Source organism: Camelus ferus, chromosome 31, assembly GCF_009834535.1.
Source record: "Camelus ferus isolate YT-003-E chromosome 31, BCGSAC_Cfer_1.0, whole genome shotgun sequence".
In the NCBI taxonomy this organism is placed as follows: Eukaryota; Metazoa; Chordata; class Mammalia; order Artiodactyla; family Camelidae; genus Camelus; species Camelus ferus.
Genome location: NC_045726.1, coordinates 8,242,864 through 8,270,584, shown reverse-complemented (window position 1 = coordinate 8,270,584; position 27,721 = coordinate 8,242,864). Strand labels below are relative to the sequence as shown.

General features: G+C 48.0%; 1 protein-coding gene across 1 annotated transcript in view; it reads right to left on the bottom strand.

Moving 5' to 3' along the window:
- Positions 1 to 27,721, bottom strand: part of XKR6 (XK related 6) — a 227,742-nt gene that overhangs the window by 139,966 nt on the left and 60,055 nt on the right. The gene's annotated exons all lie outside the window — the stretch shown is intronic.

The window sequence follows — 27,721 nt, the reverse complement described above, 5'->3', positions numbered from 1 at the left end:
TATATAAGGAATTTTTAGGGGGCCAGGAGAGGTCGCCCCTACTTTCTAGGCTAACTACCTCAAAATAGCAGTTTCCATGCATAGAAGACCAAATTCTGAGAAAACTAAGATTTACTGAGAAAAGCAAAGATGCCAGGGCAATCCAGAAGACGGACTGTAACTTTGGCGTGACCTCAGCTTCCTAATGCATTAATGACTCAAGTGGAATAAATCTATTCCTGCAGGGGTGGAATTACACAGTTCTCTGTGATCCAATGTCAAATAGGTTATCCCTTGATTAAGGTCTTAGCATGGATGAGAGTTTTATTGAAATGATTTCCATTATCTGCACGGCAGTTCATCACAAACGTATTTGGCCCAGTGTATTTCAAATTTGATTTGATCACACATCAAAATTGTGCGCATTTAACTTGTTTTAATTGAGAAATTAAATGCATCTGCCTTGCTTCCGCTGCTGGGGCTGTTCCGTCCCAGGAATTCCCACATCAGCAGGCTCAGATGAGCCCTCGCTGGTAACTTGGCTCGGCCTGGATCCTCCCTCCTTTCCCCACGGCTCCACATCCTGAGTTCTGACCAGCAGGTTGAAAGGGAACCTTACAATCAAAGAAGATGTAAACGAGAATACGCCCTGTCGGCTTAATGGAGAGAGAAAGGAGCTTTCAAGTGCGTTAATTAGTAGGGGGCTTACTCTGTCATCGTTCATTAGGAGTCAGCGATAGTCCCACTGTTTCTGCCAGTGTCACTCGGGCTGCAGCCTCATCGCCTCAGCCAGAGGTGGCATAAGCAATGCTCCTTGTCCTTTGCAGTGGAATGCGGTGCCAACCGGCCAGAGAGGCTGTGCACACAGTTCAGGGAACACACTTGAGGATGCTCCTGCCTGCCTGCCCTCTCTGCTAAGACCTAGAAGGAATGAATGGCCAGGGACTCCAGGTGCAGGGGAGCCAGAAGTCAGAGCAGGGCAGTTTGGGCTCTGATGACACTTCCTTCTACCCCCACAGCATGCTGCTGTGTGGCCAGGAGCAGGGAGTCGGATGTGGGAAAGTTCAGGAGAGGATTTCTGCTCTGAACACACAAAAGGTGGTCCAGCCCTGCTTGTGAGGGTGTCTGCAAAGCCCAGCTTCACTCTCTGTAAGACCTCAGTGACAACCAGGAGTCCAGAACATCTCACCAAGTCGAAGCGGAGCTCAAACAATAACGTGCAATCAGTCTGTACCACATCATAACGCAGGAGCAAGAGTCCGGCAGGGCTGGAAGAGGCTTCTTTCAAACAGCTGGCTAATCTCAACATCTGAGCTGAAATAATGTGAGTTCAACCTGCAACCTGGGACAAGATCAAAGATGAGCCCTCTGCTCCAAGAATGGAGCCCAAACTCTCCCTTCTGCCCTTGGCACCCTGGCTTTCCTGAATCCCTCTGGATTGGAATGCTGCCAAGATGTGACAAAGACCGGGATTTAGTAGACATGTCTCGCTTTCCTGAACAGGGTTTGAGCCACATTGCTACCCTGATAACTCAGGAGTTCAAGGGCTGAAAAGGGGCTAAGGAAACTAGAAAGGATAGTAGAGGATACCTGGGGATAGCTTTTGGTAAGTGTCTAGCTTCCCATAAAACAGAGACAGAGCAAGTAGGGCAAGGCTTTCCCACCTCTGACCCTTTCAACAAAGCCGGTGGGCCATACATCTCTACATTAGAGTCTGCCCTGGAAATCAGGCTGCCACTGCAGAATGAGGTCACTCTTGGGACCTCCCTTGATGGCTGATGGCCAGGGAAGCCTAGCTGCCTCCAAGAGTCCGCTGCCCTGATCCCCACACTGCCGCTCTCCCCACCCGCCTTCTCCCTCTCCCCACCACAAACCAGAGGCAGTGCACAGGACCAGACTGTCCCCATCTGTCTTGAGTCCCCATCATCCCTGTGGGGTTGGACGGGCAGCAGCACCCTCACTGGGGTTCGGGTTCTACTTACGTACTCCTGTTACACTCCCAGGTGGGGCTCCCTCCTCCAGGGTCTGGGAATGTTTCAGTTGGGGAAGAGGGCAAGGAACTTGTTCAGCAGGGGAAAAAGCCAAATGCATCAAGAGGAGGTCCAAGCCAGCATTAGATGTCAAAGTTAACAATTTGGAAACAACCTAAGTGCCCAAAACAGAAGGGAATGTTTAGAGCTCTGTAAGCTGTCATAAGAGGAATGATGAAAAACACACAACCATAGGGGAAGGGACTTGAATATTATATTAATTAAGAAGGGAAACACAGAATTGCATGCCCACTATGATTACAACTACATATACTAAATTTTCGTGGAGAAATGCAGAAATATATATATATGTATATATGTATATATATATATATATTTAGAGCTTTTGAGGTAGAAAGGTAAGTTTGTTTTTTAATTTAAACTCTTTTAATAACGTAATATTTTTTACAACAAATAACATTGAAAGAAAAAAATAAAGAATCTGGTGTAACAGGGGCCCTCAGTGGGGGTCTCTAAGTCCCAGCCCTAGTCCTGGCTCTGCCCAGTCTCACCACCTGGCCCTGGGCAGGCCTCTCTGAGCCTCAGTTTCCACACATACACTGAGAAATAAGTTACACAGCTTAACTGCCAACGTTTCCTCCCCTTCTGATTTTCAACCGTTTTGTCCACCCAAAAACAGTGCTTACTGACCTAATTAAACTGTGACTTCGACCATCAGTATTTACCAGATCAAGGGAGCTGGAAATCTGGCCAGAACACCATCTGTGTACACTGTGCCCTCGAGGGCCTGGAGCAATTTGCCACATGCGATGCCAGCCACGCCCGGCGTGGCTGTGCACGGTGGACGCTCCCATCCTGCTTCACGGCTGGATCACTTAGCACTTCCCAGAACTTAGGTAGGATTTATACTCTCGTGTAAAAATAAAACTCTCCTGCCTCTGAGAGTTGCACTATTTACCACAGAACATATCCCGACTGGTGGGGGGGGGGAGAAAGAAAATATTTATTCAGAAAGTACTTCGTGTTTACATAGCACCTCACGCTAATGAAACGTCTGCCCGATCTTAATGGGGAGATGAAGGTGTAAATTTAGAACTCCGCCCACCAGCCTGGCATATTTCTCATTCAGTCCAAATCTGTTTGAAATAAGTTACCAGACTTCACCAGCTCTCAGAGTTAATGTGTAGGATCTATTTTTTTCCCGTGTACAAAGAGGCACTTGCCAGTAACGGTTTAGCTATTTCCCAAGACACAGAGATTGCTCTCCGTTCTCTCCCGTGTCAGCCCTGGGACCGCTGCCAGCTGCCAGGGAAGGCAGGCTGCTCGCACGCGAGGTGGAGGAGAGCTCCAGCAGCCTTTGTCTTCATCACAAATTGACCATCGGTCAGCTCCTAAGGAAACACTGGCCTATGAAATAAAGTGTCTCCTGGATAACGGAATCCAGGGGTGGCTCGGCGTCTGTCTAAGGCAAATCCTGATCTCCATGGCCTCAGAAACAAGCCTTTGGGGTCTGTGCCCCCAGCTGCACCCCTGAACTGCTTCTCATCTCCCCGCTCTGCTTCTGCCGGGGATGGCCTCACCGCCCGGCCCCACCCTCTATGTCCCCGTGGCCACCTCCTTCTCTTTCTTCCAGTTGCCCCTTTCCAGCTTTCCTGACCCCCAGGCACTGCCTTGCCCTCATCCCAGAGCAGCCTGTGCGAAGCTCTGTGAGCATCAGCACTTGCCTCCTCCCGTGATGCTAACAAGCCACCTCCATGCTCCCCTGCGTGAGGTGAGCTATTTAAGGGCAGGGGCCCAGAGTCTTCCTGTCTCTACATCCCAGGCAACAGGCGAAGTTCTTCCTGATTCAACAGGTATTCACGGCATGCCCTCCCTGCGTGTGGTGCCAGATGGAACTGTTCCTGCTCTCAAGGAGCCCACGGGCCTGTGCAGGGGAGCCAGCCCGGGGAGAGTGCCTGAGCACACGTGTGCTAGATGTGAAAGGGGTGTATGTGTGTGTGTGTGTGAGATGACTGCACTAATCCTCAAACCAAAGCCATGAGATAGTTCTCCTCCTCGTCTAGAACGACATCGACCAGGGCTGGAAGAGTGCAGAGTGGATAATGATGGTGCCAGGGTGAAGGGGGGAGAATGACCCAGGATGGTTCCCAGGGAAGAGCCAGAGGTGAGACTGCTAGTAACCCTTCCTTTCTGGAGAGAGGTCAGCCACAGGGTCAAGCTGCCACGGGGTCAGGCTGCCCCAGGGCAGGCCACCCAAGACCACTCCTTGACTCTCGTCCTCGGGCTGCCACTGTGGACGTGGGAGCAGCAGTGGCCTCCATCCCGCCATCTTCCCCCGGCCCTGTCGCACCTCGGCTCAAGCTGTCTCTTCCAGAGGAAGGCTAGTTGGAGCAAGCTGACTCAGCGCTGGCCCCTCTGCCATTTACATCAGTCCCTGCCTCTCCCGAGCTCTTAGCTACTTGGCTTGTCCTAGTCCAGTTGCTCTGTTAAAAGGTCTTTTTGGTTGCTTCCGTGGGCAGGCATTCTGCACGTCAGCAAGACTGGGACCCACAGCATCACTTGGGGAGCTGTAAGGATGCACCTAAGCCTAGCTCCAAGTCTATCGGGTCAGAATCTGCAGCAGGGACCGAGGAGTATCCGCAGGGGGGACCTGGGAACGTGTGCAGGCGGGGGGACCGAGGAGTATCTGCAGGGGGGACCTGGGAACGTGTGCAGGCGCGGGGACCGAGGAGTATCTGCAGGGGGGACCTGGGAACGTGTGCAGGCGGCAGGACCGAGGAGTATCCGCAGGGGGGACCTGGGAACGTGTGCAGGCGGGGGGACCGAGGAGTATCTGCAGGGGGGACCTGGGAACGCATGCAGGTGGGGGGACCGAGGAGTACCCGCAGGTGGGGACTTGGGAATGTGTGCAGGCGGGGACCCAGGGCTTCACAAACTCCCCAGGGGATTCTCATGCTCACTAACGCCTGAGCAGCCCCAGTGGCAGGAACCAAGTCTCCTATCGGGCGGGTGGACCTGGGTCCCTGGAGGACACCTCCGTACAAGCTCACAGCACTGCCAGCTGTCCAGGTCCCCTCAGGGGAAAACTTGGGACAAAAGCCAGATATGTTTTTGAAAAACAAGCGGAATGCATGTCCCTAACCCAGACTCTTGCTAATGTGCTGCCTCGGTGGTTTATGAATATTTGCTTAAACATAAATATAAATTAAATATAAATATCTGATACATAAAATCACACTACAGGTAAACACAGAGGTTGAACGCAGTTGGCCAGAGGAATAGTCTGGAAGTCTGAGCACTAGTGAGCCAAGGCCCAAATCCCTGGCTGCAGATACGACTGCCACACAGTAGGCGCTCAAGCAGTGCTAGCCATTATCTGTAAACGTCAGCCTTGGGCAGAGGCGGGCATCAGGCGTGGAGTGCTCACCGGAACCGTGTCCTGTCATTTCACTACTGCTGTCGCTGAAAAGGACCCTAATGGGATGAAGACAACGCGTCCCGCACAGCGCACACAAAGGCAACCCGAGAGCGACACATCTGAGATCAGAACGAGGGAAAAGCTTTCAGTACATCCAGGCGAGCTGCACGCGCTGGAAAGCGGCGTGGGGAGGTTAAATGACTTCCCTCAGCTACAAAGTAAGTCCCCAGCCGAGGCGGGAACATAACCCAGGTCCCCGGTGTCCCACTCTGATAGTGTCTCTTTTCCAGCTCCTGCTGCCTCCTCAGTGAAAGGAGAGACTTCAAACAAAAAGTGCAGCCATTTACTCTGCTACTAAGAGAGGTCGTGGCGTGGCTGCTGCCCGCATCCTCTGAAGATGTAACGCCAGAGACCTCTGCAACAGAGTGGAGGCCTCCAAGGTCACTTGGCCACTCCTGTCCTGCAGGGGTCGGTCCTGCCCTTCTTAGAGATCTCCAGGGACCGGCTCTATGGCAAGGCTGCCTCCCACAGGTACCTGCCTCCGCTCCAGGGCTGACGTGTGAACCCCTACCCACCTCCACCCACACACTCGTTCCCCTCTGCCTGGCCCTCAGCTCCCTCTGTCCCAGGGTCTAGAAGTCTCTCTCTACAGCAGGCCTCTTTCCCTCCTACCAGATCTTGTAGCAGCACAGTGGGAGACCACCTCTCAACACCTCTAAGTCGTTCAGTGGTGGTCTCGGCGAAGAACACTCTGGGCACCATCACTGGCTCTCCACCCACACACTCCTCCCCTCCGTCCTTGCTAACAGAACTCTGATCCTGATTCTTTTTGTCCCCTCAGGGGAAGTGAAGGATCTCAGGTTCATGGTAAATTCTCATCTGCCTACACCAATCTCAGCAACCCCGTTCCTCCTGGGATTAACTTCGGGCACAGTAACACGGCAGATTCTGGCCAGTGAGACATGGGGGGAGCCTGCTGCGGGGACTACGGTAAGGTTCCCTCCTTCTTAAAGAGGGACACGTGGAAAGACCGTCTCTCCTTCCTCTGGGCACTGTCGTATCTTGACGATGCACTGCGATCAGTGAAAGCCATTTTCAACCACAAGAGGACCCAGCCTGCCGTTCTGAGGAGAGCGCAGCAGTAAGGTGGAAGGAGCCTGGGTCTGTGATGGCATCTTTGAGCTACTGAATTAACCAAACCTAGAGGTGCGTTCCCTAGGGACGCCTTGTTAGACAACTGGGGTACATTTTCCTTATGGGATAGGCTACCCTGAAGGGTCTTTTCTGTACCTGTAGCCAAAAGCATCCTAACTGATGAGCAACCTCTCTTGTCAATACAGTCCTTGCATTTGATTGATGAGACAGAATACAGCCAACACCGATTTCCAAACCATATACAGGACCAGCATGTTACACGTTCGTGTAAGTCTCCAACATTTTAGAAATGTTTCCGGTGTGAGCAGAAGGTAAATTGAACTCCTTCCGTTTCTAAAACCTAAATCGGTGGTGGAGTCTTCTACATTTAGACCAGCGTAAATGGCCCCATGGTAAATGGGAAGGGGCTCTGCAGAGGGGACAATCACGTGGTGTCACTTTGTTTACCAGCATAAGGTGGCAGGCGCCCTGGATATCAACCAAAGGCCATGTTCCTTTTACAGTGGTATTGTTTAAGCCTCAGGAAAACACAAATCATTTTTGCCTGAACTGGATAGTCGGGAGGTCAAACCTTGACTTTTAAGACAAAAGAAATGTGACAAATAATCAATGTTTCTGTAGGTTCCAATGTAAGCAGGGATGCAGAGAAAGCTGCGTGGATGAATGTGCAACTGTTACCCTGCTTTGGGCCTGGCACGTGCTTCCAGCCCCCCGCACAATGACACAACGTTCCTGATGATGGAGGCAAATGGAAACTGACTTGCCCTTCTGTCCAAAGAAACCGTGACCCAGCAGAGAGTCCCTCAAGCCAGAAAATGAAGCCCAGGTTTGCAGGGTGGGGGTCAGTGGCGGAGGAACCCCCTCTGGAGATGACAGCTGGGCTACTGGGGGGAAGCGGTTTCTGACAGCCCAGCCGGGGTGCTGCGGGGTGTCCCTGAACTCCCACAGCAACTATTACCTGGATTTCACACAGACAGCCGAACAGACAGAGCTCTGCCCTGCGCTTTTAAACACTCCTGCCTTCCTTTTCTTTCCAGAATGCGAGGGCTTAGGGTGCATGGACTATAGCGTAGGTTTCTTTGTTTCCTCCCTCCTATCTTGGGGAATGGCTGTATAAACAGACATCATAGCAAATAAATGACAACGGGCCAATGCTATATTTATGAATTCTATGCAAGAAATAGATGCATTTTGCTAGTGGGTAGAGTATGACCACCATCCTGCTCACCGCAGGCACCTGCCAAATAGCAGTAACAAGTGTGGAGTATTTGCATGAGTGAGGCCAGTTTAAACATCTACCAGTAGCAGGGGAGCTCGGGGTGTCTAGACCACGCCTTCTATACTGAAGAGCACACCGCGACTTCAGTCCGCAGGCCTTCCTGCAGTCAGGAGTTTACACGGCAACTCGTGTAATAAGATCGAGGAAAACAGACTCATGACTCTAAATCTGAGCTTTGATAGTTCCCTGATCCTGAAAAACTCAGCAGGTCCACTCCCAAGAGCACGGGAGGCCAACCCATGAGGTTTCACCACGACTCTCCCCCTGGGCTTTCCGGAGCACCCAGACAGCAAAACCACAGGGCTCTGCCAGCTGCCTGAGCCCCCTGTGCTTGCAGGAGAGAAACAGAGCAGCCAACAACTCCGGCATGTCGGGGCATGGACCTGCGACCCGCCCCCAGGAGCCCGGGGGTTGCAGGCTGGGTCCGGCCCAGAGAACTGTCGGGCCTGCTGTGACCCCCTGAGAGGGTTTTACATGAAATCTCAAGCACCTAAGAGGTGGCCATTCTGCTGGAGGGATGAGCTATTTAGTTCAAGGTGGGAAGTCACCTCTACACACAGGGAAGGCCATGCACAAGGCAGGGACAGGGACAGGTTGTGGAGTCAGATGACCAGGGTTCAAACCCCACCTCTGCCACTTCCCAGATGGATGACCCTATGTGAATCACTGTTACTGCTTCCGTTCTTTTGTAAGCCTTTCTTTCCCATCTGTACAGTGGGGAGCATGCTGTGCAATGACAGCTAACACCGTGCTGCACCTTCCACGGGCCAGGTGATGTCAAGTGATTTGCAGACAAACCACACCTACTTCACAGGCTGTTGTGAGACTCAAAGGAGGTGACCGTGAGAGCGCTTGTGAAACCTGTACACATAAGGCAAGTACAAATTAATTAGATGTGGGGGCCTCCCTGCCCTTTTTTCTGTCTCTAGAGGATAGACTGGTTTCGGGGATCCCCATGACTAGAAGTCTACGCTGTTCTAACTGCAAGATCGCCTTCCACAAAGGGGCATGCTCTTTGCCTGGATCCTCATCTCGCTCAGGGTTTTTGCTTGTCTAGGCTTCATCTGTCTGTTCATTTGCGGCACAAACACATATGGATGCTTCTGGTGTTGCAGGCTGCTTCCCAGGGAGGGGTGGGAGAGCTGGGAGAGGTGCAAACGAGAATGGCACAGAGAGAGCCGGTGAAGTACGCTGCCACTGGGCTGAATCTGAGACCAGGGAGGGGCCCTGGTCTGCAAGGCGGCAAGCACTGTGCTGGGAGTCCTGAGAATGCTGGGCGCCAGCTCTGCCCACACTGAGGGAAACCGCCCCGTCCACAGGACCAAGCAGCACACCTGTAAAGTGAGGGAGCCTCTAAATCCCATTCCAGTTCAGCATTTCCACGAGATCTTTTCTCTCGGCCGCATCCTCATTGGCTGTGCATTCAACAGACGCTGTATCCGGGAGAGCTCACTAGGTACCGGGCACCACAGGGATACGGTGGGAATGAGATGCGGTTCCTGCCCTCCAGATGCTCACAGCCTTCTGGGAGAGGCTGTCGGGCCCAGGCGGTGGGAGAAGCAGGCGCCACCCAGGCTGGAGGGGTCAGGAAAGGCTTCCTGGAGGACTTCATGCCCAGGGCAAGAGGAATGGGACCCAGGCAAGGGGGAAGAGTGGGGCTGTCCAGCCCTACCTGAAAGTGCCAAGATACGGTGGCATGTCCGTCTGCTGCCTAAGATGCTAGAGGGCAGTACTCACAGGGCAGAAGCGAGAGCCACATATGTACCTGACCACCACCAACCAAGGCGAGCCCGTTTCTCTGATTCTCGAGAAGCACAGCCTTTCAAGCAGGACAAGACTGGCTTTGAATCCTGCCTTCACCATGGACTACCTGTGTAATTTCAGGCAAGTTAACTTCTCTGAGTCTCCGTTTCCTCATCTTAAAAATGCGATTCACACCTGTCTCATGCAGTCATGATACGTGAAGTCGTCCAGCACAAGGCTAAGGCCGCTGAAGGAGCGGTAAACGGTAACGATTATTATCCCGTCTCTCCTTCCTCTGGCTACTAGATGTGCCGTCTTGGTGGTGGGGAGTGCTGCAGCGACAGTCTTTTTAACAAGGCACCTGACATTACTGGGGCAGGAGACTGGGGGGTGGCTGATCATTCTGTCCTAGCTCCAGGCGTGGAAGGCTGCAGCCCCCACCCCCGGCACCCCCGGTAACCTCATCCCTGGAGTCCCATCTAAATGTGAACATGTGGTGGTGGCAGGGCTTGGAGGGCGACCAGATTTAGGAACGGATCCTGTTCTCCTGATTAAGATCTTGACATAGAAGGCTTCATTTCATGAAGGGATCACTCTCTTTTCAAAGTGAAAGAAAAATATACAGAAATTTGATTTTTAAAGCACTGTTGCCTCATATAAAATGCATGCTCAAGTGCAGAAGATGAAAACTATGCAAATGAAAAGATTACAGCCAACATCTGCATCTGGCAATATTTTACTGATAAAATAATTAAGCGGCTTCTGCACGACTTTAATGCAAGGGAAGACCTTCGGAACTGGTGCTGCATCCCATCTAAGCCTGACGTTCCTTATGAAGGCGTCCTTCATGCCACTGAAGAGGGAAAGGGCTGGGAAACACAAGGTGTGGGAACTGGTCCTTGCTCTTCCACTCCGTAGCCGTGGGACCTCAGTGTCCCTGTCAGGGCAGTGCAGGGACTTAGTGAGCTGACCTCTGAGAACTTGTCCGGGGCCAGTGTTCAGAGCTGAAGAACAGTTTGCTCTGATGGTAATTATCACCTTCTTCCAAGACACACTGAAGTGGTTGGCACAGTGCTAGATGCAATGTCACCTGGGTCATCCTAGTGAGTCCTCACAATGTCCCCGAAAGGGATGCACCATCAGGCCCACTTTACAGAGGAGATTAGTGGTCTCCGAGATGTCACACAGCCACCGTGCAGGGAGGCGGGGTGGGTCCACCGGAGCGAGAAGACTAAGAGGGCATAAGAGAAAATTCCCTGTGTGCGGGCGGGTGATTCAATCCCAACCATCATCCATCCCAACAGAATAAGAAACCGAATTAAAAAAAAAACTCAGCCCCCTGACAAAGCAGCACTGGAAATGCAGGCTGCGTCTCTGTCAGGGTTTACACTACAAGCAGGGCTAACACTGACTCTGAACCAATTTTTGTCCTGCCTGGGAGGCTACCACCCAAGTGTTCTTCCGCCACCCTGCCCCACCCCCAGGGCCCAGGAACCAGTCGCCCTCCTGCCACTGCAGGGCTGCCCTGGCCCAGCGGGGACCCAGCCTGAGGGAGCGTCCTCTGATTCGGGGGCCCCACACGTCCTTCAGTAGCCTGGCTGCCACTCCTGCCTTCAAGACCCCTGCACCCAGTCAGCTGTGGCTACGAACCACCCAGCCACCAGCTCTCGTTTGTTCACTCGAGCTGGCTGTGAGTCCATTACTCACTTTTAAGCCCCAGTTGTGCTTACAACGGTGGCCTTTTAAAAACATCGCCAAAATGCACCTACTGTTTATGCTCATATTCCTGAGAGAGCCAAGACTGCGGAACTGGCCTCTTCCTAGAATCCGAGTCACCATCCCTGTCCCACCTGAAGTCCTCTCTGTTGGGTCAAACCAGTGAATCAAATACCAGGCAGGTCCAGAGCAGAAAAGGATGTGTGGTCAGAAGGCACAGGAGCGAAGTGAGTGGAGAGGCGCAGAAACCAGGGCAGAAAGCGTGCCACGACCACGCAAGCGGGAGGCGTGGGGGTGGGAAGCCAGGGCAGGAAGGGGCTCAGCCAAATGGAGAGGGCGCCAAGGGCAGGCAGGGGCTGGGAGTCCCAGGTCCCTCCAGAGGCTCTGCCCCACCTCACACAACCCGGAGCCAGAGAAAACGCGCTTTCCAGTGTTAGGAAGGTCGCGTCAACGCTTGAATTCCAACAGCCATGTTGGCGGTGCTCTGAGGTTACCCAGGGAGGGAGGGCTGGGCTGTACAAGGGAGAAGCCACAGTCACGGAGGGATGTGACCATCAGTGTCCCCGATCAGTGTGCTTGATCAGCAGTATACCTCCTAACGCAGCTCCAGCCTGGTCTTGGCAGACTGTCTCTGGACCCTATTAGGCAGGGCCAAGCTGGCGCTGGTTCCGTTACTAACTCACGTTTACCTCCCAGGCCAGTGAAACAGACATGCCAAAGCTTAAAGCAAAGAACCAAGAAGAGGAAACCAATTTATTTCTTCTGCCTTTTTAGACCGTGGCATGTTCAATATGCTGACTTCAGGACTTCATCAAAGTTTGCTATTAAAAAGGAATCCCCGTTGCTTTTTTGACGGTCCAGCAGCCATCTCCCCACTGGCTGGGCCCCTACCCTCCAGTGTGAGCAGTCTCGGTAGCAGGGGATGGGTGCTGCCCATCGTGGAAGTGGGAAGCGCCACCCATTCTCTGCTGGGAACACAGCAGGGCAGGGGGCGGGGTTGGTGAAGGGGCAGGGGACATGTGACTCGGTCTCAGCCAATCAGACATGCTGACCAGGCTGCGGGACGCCTGGGGTTCCAGGGTCTCACCTGCGACGTTAATGAGCTTGTTCTTACTGGTGGGACTTGGTCAAGGCCTCTGCAGCTTCCCCTTGGTCATCTGGTCTCCTGCGCAATCTCCACGCAGACGCCCAAATTCCGCCTGTGCCTTCATGCTCGTTCTTCCCACCCCTCTCCCCACTCAGACAGCCAGAGCTGGAGTCCATCATCTGCCACTCCAGAAGCCAGACGCGTCATTCACAGAAATCTTGGATGAATACAACCAGCATTCTTGAGGTCAGGGCTCCAATAATGCCATGACTCAAAACAAGCTGCCACAGACCCACTGTCCCAGCACATCCTGAACCTTGCAAGGAGGACCGGGTCCCCCTGGAATGCCAGGTGGGCACCACTGCTGGGGAGCGCCCAGCCCTCCCGCCGCATTCAGACAGCCCCGAGTTTAATCCCCCACGTAAAGGGGAGCTCACGTCAACAGTGAGGAAGGCTCAGCGCCCCGTCACTGAAAGGATCCAAGCTGAAGTGTAAGGCAGAGAAGGGACTTCCGTCCTGGAAAAAGCAAAGTCCACAGAAGACTCCTTCCAACCCAGACTTTTAACCAGCCTCCCTAGATACGGAGTAAACATGATCACAAACAAATGACCTGTGACTGGTTGTTGGAAACATAAAGGTCACCACAGTCCGATGGAAAACTGTTTCCCGGAAGTTGAACTGGAAAAGAAGAGGCGAGGAAGGCTGGTAGCTTTAAGAATTCACAGGCATCTATTTTGAAAAAGTGCTAAGAAAATCCCATTTGGTGTCAAGTCAGAAAGATTTCAGGCTCACACACCTCATACAATTGTGATGTCATAAGACATCTTCAAATCCACACCTGTGTATCAGATTACACATAATGGAGAAGTTGTTAAACATCCACTTGAGAAAAAAAAAAACACCACAGGATTTTACAGAAATTCAATCTGACATAAAATGATAATTCTGACCCAGATCCCTCTGCAAAAGAATGAATCTCTCAAAACCAGTCTCACACAGCCAAGCATAAAACAAGCTGTTTTATTAAGGACGGTTTCAGACCGTGATGCCAGCACCATTTATTTGACCCACACGTCACACTGCCTTGTCCTGTTACTAATTTTTTGTGGCACTGTCTTCTTTCTCTAACTACATGCAAAGTCCCTAGAGAGGGGAGGTCATGCCTGGTGTGCTGGAGTCAGGGTTCTCAGTAAGTGTGGAGGCAGAACGGCTGAGGAAGAATGTCCCTCCTTCCTTCAGGTGACAGATGGAAGTGAGGGTGTGATACGCTCACTAAAATCAATTAGCTGAGGACCCTAAATACTTAGATTCAAGTGAGGAGGATTAAACCACAATGTTCACATTGATGTCAATGTTTTGGACATCCAATCTGGAATTTGTTTATTTCCTCATCTGTATTTAGTGAGCTCCTACGAGTGCAAAATATTAAAAATGAGAGGAGAGGGTATAGCTCAGTTGCAGAGCATGTGCTTAGCATGCACGAGGTCCTGGGTTCAATCCCAGTGCCTCTATTAAATAACTAAATAAACAAATGCCTAATTACCTTCCCCCAACCCCCCAAAATGAATAGGATGAGACCTGCCCTTTGGTGCCTAATCTGGCAAAATAAAATAAATTGTAATAAGATAAATACCATTTTAGAGATATAAGGCATTTAGGGCATCCTGTGAAAGTTGTGATTATTTGTGGCAGAGTCAGTCAGGGTAGGTTGTGTGTGCCTTGCACATAGAAGAGGCTCAGTAAATAGATGAGTGGGTGGGTGGGTGGATGGAAGCAGGTGGATGGAGAGATGGATGGATGAAAGGGGGGCTGGGTTAGTACAACCAGAGAAAAGGGATAAGGAAATTCCAGCCAAGAAAACCATACAGGCCATGACAAGGGGGCAGGAAAGCATCAGGCATCAACATGACCTGGGACCCCATGGCTGGAACATCAATCAGGTCCAGTGAGGGAGGCGCTAAAGCAAAGGCTGGAAATAGAGGCTGGGGCCAGGGAGCGGAGGGTTACAGTGCCTCCCCAGGGCGTTAGACCTTCTCTGATGAGGAATGCCAGATGGAGGGAAGGGAATTCAATTAGTCAGGAGAAAGGGAATCTTAGAAACCTTCTGAATGGGATGGAATGAATACTCATTATACACTCACTGAGTGCCAGGCTAGAGTTAAGCGCGTTTTAAAAATGAAATACTTCAAGCACACAAGAGAATGATACAAGGAACACTTACATATCCACCCAACTTAGTCAAAATGTAACATTCTGCATGAATAGCTTCATTTTCTTTGTGAGAAAGAAATCACTTCACATACAATTGAAACCTGCCCTGTACTTCCCTCCATTCCACTTTCTTTCCTGAGGTGGTCACTGCACTGAATTTGTCCATCACTCCCATGCATATTTTAGTATTTTTCCTAGATAGACATTTATTCATCCGCTAGACACACACTCATCCACACACACACATATATGCACATATATGTGTAAACACATATAAGTGATGCTGTTAGGCATGTTTTAACATTTGATATAAATGGTTTCATCACACTGTAGATGTTCAGCATTTGCTTTTTTCACTCAACATTTTTTCTTCAGACTAACCCATGGTGACACAAATGCAGTTCCATGTAACACAGAGCTGCTGTGTGTTATTCCACTGAATGAATATCCACTCTCCTTTTAACAGATATTTTTGTTATTTCTGATGTTCTTGTCATTAAAAACAATGCTGTGAAAAGCAACGGGACTGCAGGCTGGCAGGATACACAGCTCCGCTCACTGCTCTCTAAGACGGCAACTGGCACGTGCGCCAGCAATGAGAGTTCCTGTTCCCTGACTTACTTGCCTACACGCTGTGCCACGTGATAGAAGACAAACCATAGCTCTTTCTTCTGATTAGCATTTCCTGGATTGCTACTGAGATCAAACATCTTTTTATATATTGGTCTTTGGTTTCCTCCTTAGAAAGTGCCTGTTCATAACTTTTGCCCATTTAAAAATCTCGGGTCTTTTTCCTCTTGTTGGTTTGAAGGAAGTTCTACATAAACTCTGAATACCAATCCTTTATCAGTTACACACCCTATAGATATCAGCACACAGTCTGTGGCTTATCTTTTAATCCTGTTTCTGGTGTATATATTTTTATTCCTAACTACAACTCATGAAACCTCTGTCATCAGCTCCATTTTACAGATGAGAAAACTGACCCTGTGTCACTTGCCTCAGTGTCACTTGCCTCAGCCGGAATGGGGAAGAGGTACAACTTCAGCTCAGGTCTTTATGACCCTAAGACACTTGCTTTCGCCAACCACACTTCTAGACCATCCTTTCAGGTGAGAAGCAGTCATTTGCACCTGTGCCAACAGGTGGCGCTAGGAGTGGAAGGAAGAGAAAGGAGGCAGGGGCCACAGGCAGAAAAAAAATCAACAGAAACTCACCAACAACTAACTGGCTCAAGGACAAGGACGAGGCTGCGTCCAGGTGAGGGACACAGAGGTACCTCTGAGGCTGTAGCAGTACCGGAGGGAGGCATTTGGAGCCTGTTTTTTAACGTGCTGAGCTGAAGTGCTGGTGTGAAGTGTTGGAAATGTGGTGGAAGAGACTTAGAAGCCTCCTGCAGAGAAATTCCTGCCACTGAGGCTCTGGGTGAATGAACAGAGAGAAAGAATGTGGAATGACAGTGCTGAAGTCCAGCACTGGTGGCCCCAAATCTGCCTCACCCATGCGATTGTGAAATCCTCCAAGAATTCATCTCACACCAACTTTTTTTTCCTACCCACACCTGACACCCAGCACAACGCCAAGATCACAGTAAGCATTTGACAAATGTTTGCTGAATGAATGAAAACTGTTATATCTTTATACAGGTCCACCATCTAGATGGTTCAGAATTTTTTGGCTCCTTAGGAAAGTAATTAAGTGCAACAAGCCCACTAGGGTCAAAGGTGCAAGTCCATTTTGCAGTTAAATGTACAAAAATTCACAGTAAGTAGGATAAAGAAAGACTAAAAATACCCTTAAATCACTTTAGGTCATGTTTTGCAGCCAAATGAACTTGTGCCAAACTTAAGAAAAAACTTCCATGTTTCAGAATATGGAGCTGAAGATAAGGGATGGTGAGCCCGTAGCATTGTTTTTTAAGCTTTTCTGACCACAATGCAGAGTGAGAAATATATTTCCCATTAATACTCATTACACTCACATCCACACTCCTACAAACATAAAACTGAAACAAGTGTTTTATTAAGTAATACTTCCTTGCAGTATGAAAGGCACTTTGATTTTTTTTTTATTTTATTCTATTTGTTTTGTGTTTAGACTTCTAGTTGCATCCAATTAAATTGAGGTCAAAGCCCACTAAATGGGTTTGAAAAATACTGCCCAAGATCCCAGCACAGCGCTTTGCACACAACATACACTGGCTCAGTATTTGTTGAGCAAAATAAAGAGAAGTAAATGTGCAAACACCACTGTGGACTTTGTACGTGGAACACCTTGACCTTGAGACTCCCTCTAAGTTCTGGGTGGTTAGGTGGGCACCCTGGCTGGAAAGATCTGTATCCTGTGGAGGACACTGTCCTGGGGGCGGGGATATCCTGGGTCATAAAAAAGAAAAAACTGTTTAGTTCACAAATTTACCAGGAGCTGGCCATGGTCCTGTCCTGCAAAGATTAGCAAGAAAACCGGAAAGAGACCCAAAGATAAATCCTTCTTCCTGAACGGGAATCAAGAGGCTGCTTCTGCTCTACTTCGGGAAGAACCTTGGCCAGAAAAGGACTGAGGATACCTTTCGACTACTTTCAATTTTTCTGGCAATCATCATAATTTTTTCACCATGAAATGTAAGAGCTGAAAGGGGCCTGAAGACCACACAAATCAGCCGGTGGGTCCCCTCGTCTTCCGGGAGGCAGTGTGGGGCAAGACCTTAGGGGGCTGGCGCTGGGACTCCTAATGCAGGAGACCCGGCCAGGCTGCCTGACCGCCCGGGACGCCCGCGGTGGCCAGCTGCGCCGCACAGTCCCTCCACTGCGGCACGAAGGCGGTGATGCAGGATGAACACCTCTGGCATAAAGTTTGGTGCCCTCCTTGCCCCCAGAGCTCTGTCGTGGATGGGGTCTCACCTGCCAGCACTCAGTCCCCTCACAGACCCTCAGCAGAGAGTTTTGGCAACATCTTTTCCTTCTTCTTCTTCTTCTTCTAATTACTTAAGATGCATTCAAATCTGGTTTAATCATTTTATACATGAAAATGGTATTAAAAATTGTGTACTTCAGGCCACACCTGTCTCTTCCCTTTTTGACTTCTTATAAGTAATAAGCATATTATCTGTAATCAAAGTTTAGCACTTTATACTTCAGGAAATTTATGCTACCTATTATTGTTCCCGGCATTTGTAATTTCTCTCTCAAACTGACCAGGGGAATTCAAACACAGAAAGAGATCTCTCCTTGAAACCTTCTGCGTCCTGCCTCCTGCCCCCAGCCCCCAAATATCCTTCTTCAGGTCGTCCAGAGCAGTGAACAGAGTGGGGATGGCGGCACCAACTTTGATGGGGTGGTTGCCCACTGCCAGACACTGGACTGGAATCACCATGCCTAGTCCTCCTCACAGCCCTGTGAGGAGGCATCACCGCCACCACCACTACCACCATCACCATCATTCCTGAGGCTCTGAGATGCTAAGTTCCTGGCCCAAAGCCAAGGCTGGTTATGTCTTCCTCTCACCTCCTGCGGGCAGATTGGCTGCTTTTTAAAATGCAGGATGTTAATTATGGGGTGGACACTAAAAAAAAATAGATTGATTCATAGGCAAATTCCTTATAAAACGTTTTAATGAGACAACTCCAGGCTACAGAAATAGGCATGCACTTACAATGCTAACTAACGAGCATAGTTCAAATGTGTTCAGAGATATAAAACTGACCTCTTTGGGCTTGACTTTCTTTTCCCAAGCTGTAAATACTAACATGTAAGATCTACACCCGATTTAAATGAGATACTACTATATATCGAAGAATAATGAATCATGGTTAAAAGAAACATATACATGTGAGGTATTACCTTCATAATTTATAAATACATTGTATCTTCTAATATATTCTAGATATTCCTCAAGTATATTACACTCTATATATTCTTCAAATATTTGTAAATACATTGTCTCTTCCAATTTTAAAAAAATGTCCACTTGCCATAGCGTGGTGACACCCAGGTCAGCCCTGGAGCTGGAAAATAATCACATGCGCCTCCACTAACTGTGCACTTGGGAGACTGGTGCTTCCACAGAAACACCGTGACGTTGCAGGGGGTCCCCCAGCACCCTGCTCTGAATCCCTTCTTCCTGAAAGCACTCTGATCTTCACTGTTAACAGATGGTAACAGGTAAGACAAAACACACCCACTATGCTAATAAAATGTAATGCTCAAAGCAAGCGGGGAAAAAAAAAAAACCACTCTGCTCCTAAGTCTGTGGACTTGTGTTAAGGTACTTTTTTTTTAAGCCTCAGATTCAGTGGCTCTGGGGTGTGACTCAGACACTTGGTAAATTTTCAAAAACTCTTACCAAGGTGATTCTGATGTACACATTTGGTTAAGACCAGCTCACATTTGGCTATATTTCCCTCAAAATGGTTAGCTGCCAATTCCTAATTCCACTGTCTTCCAATTAAGTCTACAATTAAAACTAACTTCAATCATTTTATCTCAGGACTGTGAAGACATTTTTAAGTATAAATGCAAAAGAAAGCATAAAGTAAGATTGTAAAATTTTCTGAATGTCAAAAATGCTATAAACAAAGTTAAATAACAAATGAGGGCAAATATGTGTACAAGTGACAAAGGTTAATATCTTAATATAGACAGAGCTTTTGGTGATCATTTGAAAAAAACAACAAAACAAAACTCCAAAAGAAATATAAGCCAAGAGGCATTTCCCAAAAGAAATGTAAGAAATTCAGCCTCAATGAAAATCAAATATAAGCAAATTAAAACAAAGGGCCATCTTTTTAAACTCTCAAAGAGGCACAGTTTAAAAAATTATACCCCCAAATAGCCAGTATGTGCTAGGTAAGGGTATGTATTGGACAACTGTTCCGGAATATGCTTTGTTAATATTTATCAAAAGGCATCACTCATCTGACAAATATTTTAAATATATCTTTGGAGTTGGTAATTCCACTTCTCAGTATTTATCCTAAGGGAGTCATCAGAGATATGTACACAGATTTAGTACAAGGGTTCTCCCTTGCAGCGTGACGTATTAACAACAGGAAACAAATAAAATGTTCATCAGTAAGGGAAAACACATCCACGTGCTAGAATCCTAACTCGTCCAAAAAAAAGTCTCAAGTAACATTTCAAAATTTGGGAAAACAGTCATCCTAATATTCTTATGTGAAAGAATAGGTTACAAAACTTAGAAAAAAAAACTTCAGCAGTGTCATAGTCTGCTAAAATATGTCCATGACTGATACTCACCAAAATGGTGACAATAGCTACCATGGGGTGGTAGGGGTATGTTGATTTTTTTCTTTGCATTTTCCTTTAATCTCCAAAATTTTTGCGGTGAACATGTACTACATTTATAACAAGACACAATTAGAACACTGAAAAATCAACACATTCGTGTGTTGAGCTGAATAAGATACCAGATGAATCAAATCTTTCTATGCCGTCATTGCATTGCTCAGTGGCGAATGACTGAGAAAAAGTTTGGAAAAGGGGAAGGAAGATGGACAAACACCAATGAGAAAGCGACTTATTCCTGGAAAAGAGTCATGTGAAAGTAAAAGGCTGTGTAAGATTCGCTTGCCTCAGATCTCATGGACCCGGGGCCGGCCGGCCTCCTCTCGCCAGCTGGGGCCCAAGACCCAAGGCTCACAGAAGCTAAGCTGGATTTCCAGGCTCAGACTTTTTCTCTGACCATATTTAGTGAGTTTTCAGCATAGTCTATACGAGGAGTAAGTGTAATCAAGACCTCACTGAAAGTTACCCTAAGACCAAACTAAAATCTAGCTGGAATAAAGACACTGTGCTTCCGGTCAGCCAATCTAGGGTGAGATGCGGCCCACTTGCAGAGGATTTACTCGCCCCTGGTCCCATCTGACAGGAGTGGTGCTCCATGAATCAGCACCACTGAGTTCTCGAGTCCAACTTCCACCTGCAAGGTGGAAGGCAGCCTCTAGTCAAGTTAAATCCAATTTTCCCAAAGACACTTAAGCTCGTCACAGCAGGGCACTCGCCATCTGCTGTGTCTTCTTGATGCCTACAAATGGCAAGTCTAAGAGCTCTCTCAAGACCCTTACCATTAGCGCACTCAGGAGACCTCCAGAGACGTCATCCCGATAATAAAAAGGATGCGTGTATTTTCCCTGTTGGGTTCCCAAAATGGCATTTTACTTCCACCTCCCCTGTTCTAAATTCACGATGTAACAACCAACTTAGAAGTAGCGTCAACGACTCCACGAGAGTCAGAAACCTTGGGTTCTAACGCCAACTATAGGCACTCTACCTCATGGAACCCACCTTATTACATGTAAAAGGAGGTCACACCAGCGCTGCTCAACTCACATGAAAAAAAATTGCATGTGAAAGTTCTCGGTGAGCGAGAGCCTTGCCATTCCCTGGGATCTGTGGACCAATCTCAGTGGCTTCACCAGCAAGCCTGTTAGAAAAGCAGAACCCCAAATCCCACTCCAGAAACACTGAATCCAAATCTGCAGTTGAACTAAGTCCCCCGGTTGTGTGCACACATGCATGTGCACACAGACACACACACACACACTGAGAAGGACTGAGCTGGAGGTTATTCCTGAGAGCCAGCATGTGAGCTAGACGACCAGGCGGGTAGGATGAATACGAGGTTCTATTTTTATCAGTCTTTGGTTTCTCCGGATGCTGTTAATGGCATGTTTACTCCTCACCCTTGGGGTACTATGTGTTCTAATGTCCTGATGTCTCAATACTGAAGGACAGAATTTCAGTCATCTCATAACTAAAGGACAGCAATTCTGTCTCCGTGCAAATCTCCAAGTTACTTACAGTTAGGATTACATGCTCATGTGTGTTTTCAGTTAAATATTCCTTACAGAAAGGCTCAAGACACTGCTTTTAGAGTAGCTGGAAGACTGATTATTTATTGCTTGCATGAGGTGAGAAAAATCACTTAGAAACCCTGTGCCCTTAGATTCTACTCATATTGTTGGAGGATTGTCTTCTTTGTTCTTTCTCTTTCTTTCAAATCTTAAGGAGGGGGAGAAATACAAACTCATTGTGTTTCAAAAGTTGTTTTAAAACAGACTTTCTGGCCCAGGAACTTTCTGGTGTAGTCACCTATAGAAATATTTTAAATCATTATTAGCTTCTGAATTTAGTCCGTAGGAGTCCAAGCTAGAAAGAGGTAGTCGTAAGAAGTTCTTAGGTGAAAACAGGGGCACAAGGAGCTTCCTCCCTCTTCCCTGAGCCCTGGGGAGGGGGCGAAGCAAGCCCCCAGGCAGGCATGTCGTCTTTCTCCCATTTCTGCTCTCCCCCTGCCCGAGGACCACACACCACACTCGCAACCACCACCTCCCCGTGAATACCTGGGCTCCACATCACAGCGCTCCTCCCACTGAACAAAGCCTCCCCTCCCTCAGAGCTCTCCTCCTAGCGTGGGAGGGCGGGAGGGCAGTCTTGTCCACCCAAGCTCACACTCTGAAAAGCTTTGGGCTCAGTGAGTCTGTCCAGTTGACTTTTGTGACACTAGAGTCTAGCACAATGCCTGGCACCGTAGCTGCAGTAAATATCTGTCAAATGTATTAATGCACTGAACTGTTTTCTAAAGGTAGTGCTTGTTGTTAACACAATCGCCGTCCAAATGGGCGGATGTTCGCCCAGTGGCTGCAAGGGGACATGCAGGTAGAGCTGGAGCTGGAGGCAGGAACAGAGACCCAGCCCTGAGGTCAGATCCTCTAAGGCAGCTGCTGCTTTTTTTTTTTTTTAATAAGTCCTTGACTTTCTTCCAGATTTTTTCAAAGCTCCATGTTTCTTCACACCTCCACAGGTGGGAGCAGTGGGGTATTCATTCATTCACTTATTCAAATATTATGTATTTACTGAGTTCCTGCCATATGTCAGGTATTGTTCTTGGGTCTGAAGCCACATTCAGGAACAAAACAAAGACCTTGCCCTCTCTGAGCGTATGTTTTAGTGGAGGAGACAGATCTTAAACGTCAGGCTGTGATCGTTGCTATGAGGAAACAGGGGAGATAAGAGATGCTACTTTGGAGAGGCTGGTCAGGGAGGGCAACTTACAGGGAGCAAGCTGAAGCCAGGATGTGAGCCACGTGAGACCCTGGGAGGAACATTCTGGGCCAAGGGAACAGAGAGTGCAAAAGCCCTGAGACAGAAAGGAGTGGGCCTGGTGAGCAGAAGAGACAAGGCTACCATTTTTAAGAAGCATCATTTTTAAGAAGAGAGAATAGACCTTAAGACTTCAACCCATGCCAAGCCTTCCGCGTAACAGGACACTGAGTCTGGGCTCTCTGAGTTCTGTTCCCTGGGTTCAGTGCACAACGGTTTAAACTAGGAACCACCTAGAGACCTTATGACTGAGAAGCGGCTGGGGACGACGGCATGGATAGAAGATCATCTGAGCCAACCAACTAGACCACCTCCAGAAGGAACATTCCCCTGAAAGAACTAAAATGAGTAACACACTTAACCCTTGGAAAGGTTTCCTACAATGAGAAATAGATGGGAGTTTCACCCTATGATGTTCACCTTCTCAGAAAAACGTGTTGTCTCTTTGATCTGCCTAATGAGAACAGCAGAACCCGGAATCAAAGCGGCTACACCGGAGGAAGACAGAAAAGTCTCATTTTCAGTTTGGCTACGATTCGGCCTAATTATCCTACACACCAAGGCTTCTGCGGGCCTAGGCTGGAGCCGGCGCCCTGAAGGCCGGCGGGGAACGCGCTCCGCGAGGGGAGCAGGAGCCCCACGTCCCTCCGCGCCCGGAGCAGGGGACCGCCGCCCTTCACCCACCTGCCCCCGTGGTCACGCAGGTCTGCACAGAGAAGCCGTCGCCAAGGTGCCTGGAAAAGTGCGCGCACATGCACGCACGCACGCTGCTCCAAGGTGACATCTCGCAGCGCTGAATTGCAGTACTGTGCTTCTCAGTTCTAAGCATCCCAGTTTTTGGAAGTGTCCGTAACTTACACCAAGGAGATTACTATCGGTAAGTGCAGCTATTATACAGGCTATTCATTGAAGCTGTGTTTACAAGGGTGCAAACTGGAAAGAACCTGAATAATGAAAATTGTAAACCACTTAATTTCCAGCAATAGAGACCTTAGTTACAGAGGATGCTGTTAGCATGGAAAATGGATGCTGTATATACCGTTTACTCCTGAGAAGAAAGAAGTCTAAACTGACGGTCACCGGCAATATTAACAGTAGTGAGATGGTGAAGTCTGTTTTTGTATTTCTGTGCCAGTTGAGATTTTTACGCATCACATCCTTTTTATGAGAAGGAAAAGCTATAGCCTTTTGGAGACACAGGTATTGAGAGATGGAAGAGAGATTATTACTAACCACCTGCTATTCTGTTCCTCAATTGCCAACAATTATAAACGGGGAGCCCCCAAAGGTTAGTGACTCTTTGCTGTACTCAGTGGACACTGCCACATAGAAGTCCCAGAGGACAGCAGGGGTCCCCTGCTGCCTGGAGAATGGAACCCCTAACCCCTAGCATGGCATATGGGGTCCCCCATAATCTGTCTCATTTTCACCACCCTTAAGTTTGACCTTGCTCAGCCCAGCCTGTCCTCCTAACCCCTTAGGAAGTACATGGCCCTTGGGGCCCCCTTTAAAAGCCCACCCTTAGTTAGCGGGCCCTCTGCACTCAGTGTCAGATTCTGCCATGCAGTGCAGTTCGTTATGACCACGCCTACCTCCACAGATACTGTCATGGAGATGCCATCTGGGCTGGACCCTGGGAAAAAAATTCTAGGCAGGAGGAATGACAGTGGCGGAAACAAGGAGGAACGTGCCCAGCTGCTTGGGGATGCAGCATGAGCCTCTAGTGCAGGTGAGAGTGGCAGGAAAAGCCACAAACAATTGTTGTCAAGTTTTCAGTATTTTATTTTCTCTCTTAAGGTAAACCTGTTGCTCAGCTTCAATTTCTATGAACATCGTCTTTCTCAAATCACGTTTTCCAGGGAGGTCTCCTCTGATCTCCCTATTTAAAAACCGACACCTGCCCCTCCGTCCCACACCGGCGTCCTGAGTGTATATTCTCGCTCTTGTCTGTTTATCCCACAGTAAGATCATTTACTTGTCTGTTTACCTCTGCTGGAATGTAAACTCCACGCTTTGTGTGTTCTGTTTCCCAAGAGCCCAGAACAGCGCCCGGAACAGAGTAAGCTTCCATCAGTATGTTGCAGGAATGAATAATTTACTTAAGTGCCATGCCCAGCTGTACGGTGCTTCTCAAGATCCCCTATGGAATAGTGTTTTGCAGAAATTATTTTGCTGGAGACTCTCATGTTGAAAAAGTTGAGGAGAAACAGGACGTGAGGCTGGCAAATGGCAACTTCCAATTGTTGAGAAATGTGGCCCTTTCACTCCCTTGGCAGAGTCTAAGGATGCAGAAATTCTGCCCGCTCGTAACTTGACACCTGCCTGCGTGCCAGGGTCATTGTGTTCCTGTGCTCAAATGTTTCATTTGAATTCAAGTCTCCATCAGCAAGAGGAAGATGGGGAAGAAGACAGAACTGAAGAGGCAAGAGTTAATGTGCAGTGCTCAGCCCTGATCCATTCAGTCATAAAAACACACTGGTAAATCAACAGTAACTGTACCCCGGGGTCCAGTATTTGTTGTACTTTAAGAACTTTTACCCACCCCTGTGCCCTTCTGTCACCTCTGATTCTTGCTCTAAATTTCAAATCCTTAAGGTGGTCATCAACTCCACTACCAAAGGGAGCCAAAAACGCTGAGGGGCACAGATTAAGAATGGAAAGGAACAACTTTAACAGGGTTTTATATTCCACTCAGACCAAAATGACCATTTTCTGGTCAGAATTGAGGACTTGAGTAGTCTATATAACACTGAGTACAAGATGGAATTCTAGATCAGCAGCTGATGGCAATTTTTTTTTAGAAGAAATTAATTAATTCTACTTCTTAATCTAGTTTAAACAGATCAAACTAGAAAATCTAGGGGAAGGGAGAAACTACGATTGGCTGCAGTGACTTCCTGGAAAGATGTTAGAAAACAAGCAAACAGGATTTGCTTGTGTTGGCAGATGTGAAAAGCAGCACTCCGACACCTGCCCCAGCCTTCCTAAAATCCGGCCGTGCCCCTCTGCCCGGACGCCACGGCGAGTCCTGCTGAATCAGGCCCAAGAAGAACCAGGGGAGGTCCAGACTGAGATGCATTCACCTACATTTGGGCTGGTACTTAAGAAGGATAATCCCCCTCTTCTTCAAGTGGGAAAACCAGCCTACAATGATGTGAATATTTTAATATTTCCTAGCAGATTCTGCAAGAGGGGCTTTTGAAATTGCACGATAACTCATTCTGGGATGTGGTTTTCTAAAGTCAAAACGGGGCCTGGAGAGGTCTCTAAGAGCCACTCAAGAGCTAAAGAAAATTCTAATTCCTGAGGGAAAGCTTCTGAGGTGTTATTTGACTAAAAATGTTACTTGGTCTGGAGCAAGACTGAGAGAGAGAGAGAGAGAGAGAGAGAGAGAGAGAAACTAAATTCCTTGCTTATAACTGTCATCAAAGACCCAGAGTAAGAAACTTGTGCTTTCTCTTCAAAATACAAAATTGCAAAACCTGGGTCCCAAAATCTTGGGTCATATTTTAAGTAAAATGATTTCCATCAGTTATCCTTTCTCTGCTACAAAACTAAGACTGCCCAAAATATTTAACCCAAAAATTTAACGGGAAAGTAGTGCCTTCCAGAATCGAGACACTGAAAACCCTCGGTGATTGTTTTGCTGCCCGCAGGAAAGGACAGACAGCACACAGCAAATGAAATCCAAAATAGCCCTCAAAGCAATTTCACTCTATTCAGTAATTTCATTCTTGCTTTCAAGTCCCAGGGAATACAGAAAGCAGGTGTCTGGCTCACTAATCATAGCCCTGGGTTTAATAATTCAAAGTTGGGTCTCCTATGATAAAGTCTCTAAGGAAAACACTTAATGTAGAATATGATGAGCTTTCCCTAATGAGCAATTCAGTGAGAATTTTGCAACATCCCTGGAGATAAAGGGAGGTATTTGGAATATTGTAAACCATGACAAGAGATCACTGACTCCCCCTGATCTTGCCTGCAAGCACCTATTTAGGAAGGGTACCAGACTTCATCTTAAAGCTGCCAAAGGAAGAAATGTCAGTATCTTTCTTGGAGACTCACTCCCTGATACAGTTTATAGATACATCACTCAGCACAGTGGCTAGCACAGAAGTAGACAAGATACAAAAATTGGTATCACGTAGCTTACATTTTTCTGAAAAATGCCTTTCCAGGGGGAAGATGCAGGTGATCACCACACGGCCCAGACACATCCTGGATTCATCCTGAGTTTCTCCTCCTTTGGGATTCTTTTGTCCAATTCTTTTGTCTTTAAAGCTAATAAAAGTCGTCTAATCACACAAGACTATGGCATACAAGGTTGATCTTGAACTTGATATTGGACATAAGCAGAGATAAAAGTAAAACAAGTTATAACCACTGCATAGTTCCTGGTCATTTATTAGTGTAGCATTTTCTGCAGGCTGGTGACTATTTTACGAGTCGAAAAGTAATCTGCAAGGTAGTGGAAATGATTTCCTCCAGGTCTGTACTGTAGCAGAGCTTTGCTTTATCTGAAGTTTCAGTTCATTTTCACACAAAACTACTGGAAATTTGTTCGCAGGATTTCCAGACAACTACTGGTTGAAACAGGAATACTAGCCATGCTTTTAACTACCACCAGGATAAGGCGTTGAGACAATGACTCCCATCATACGGCAATGTTGAAGTAATTCTCTAAACCTTCCCAAACTGTTCTCTGGCACCCTCATCGGTGTCCTGCGAGTTATGGGTTGTGGGATAAAGGACTGGGACCTTAGTATGCTAACAGTGCACAGTTCCAAGAAACAGCAGCTCCCAGTCTTCTGATTTCACAGACCAATACAAAAAATTTTAAATATCTTTAGCGAATTAACTTGGGGTGACAAGCTTTTTCTTTTATTTTTTACCAAATAAGGGAATACAGTATAGAGGAGGACACAGAAGTCTAAAGGATAATTTTAACTGAAAAAAATTTTTGAAGTCCTTATGCTGTCTTTATCTTTTTTCCTATTTTGCCTCAGACCAACACCCTTCCTTCTG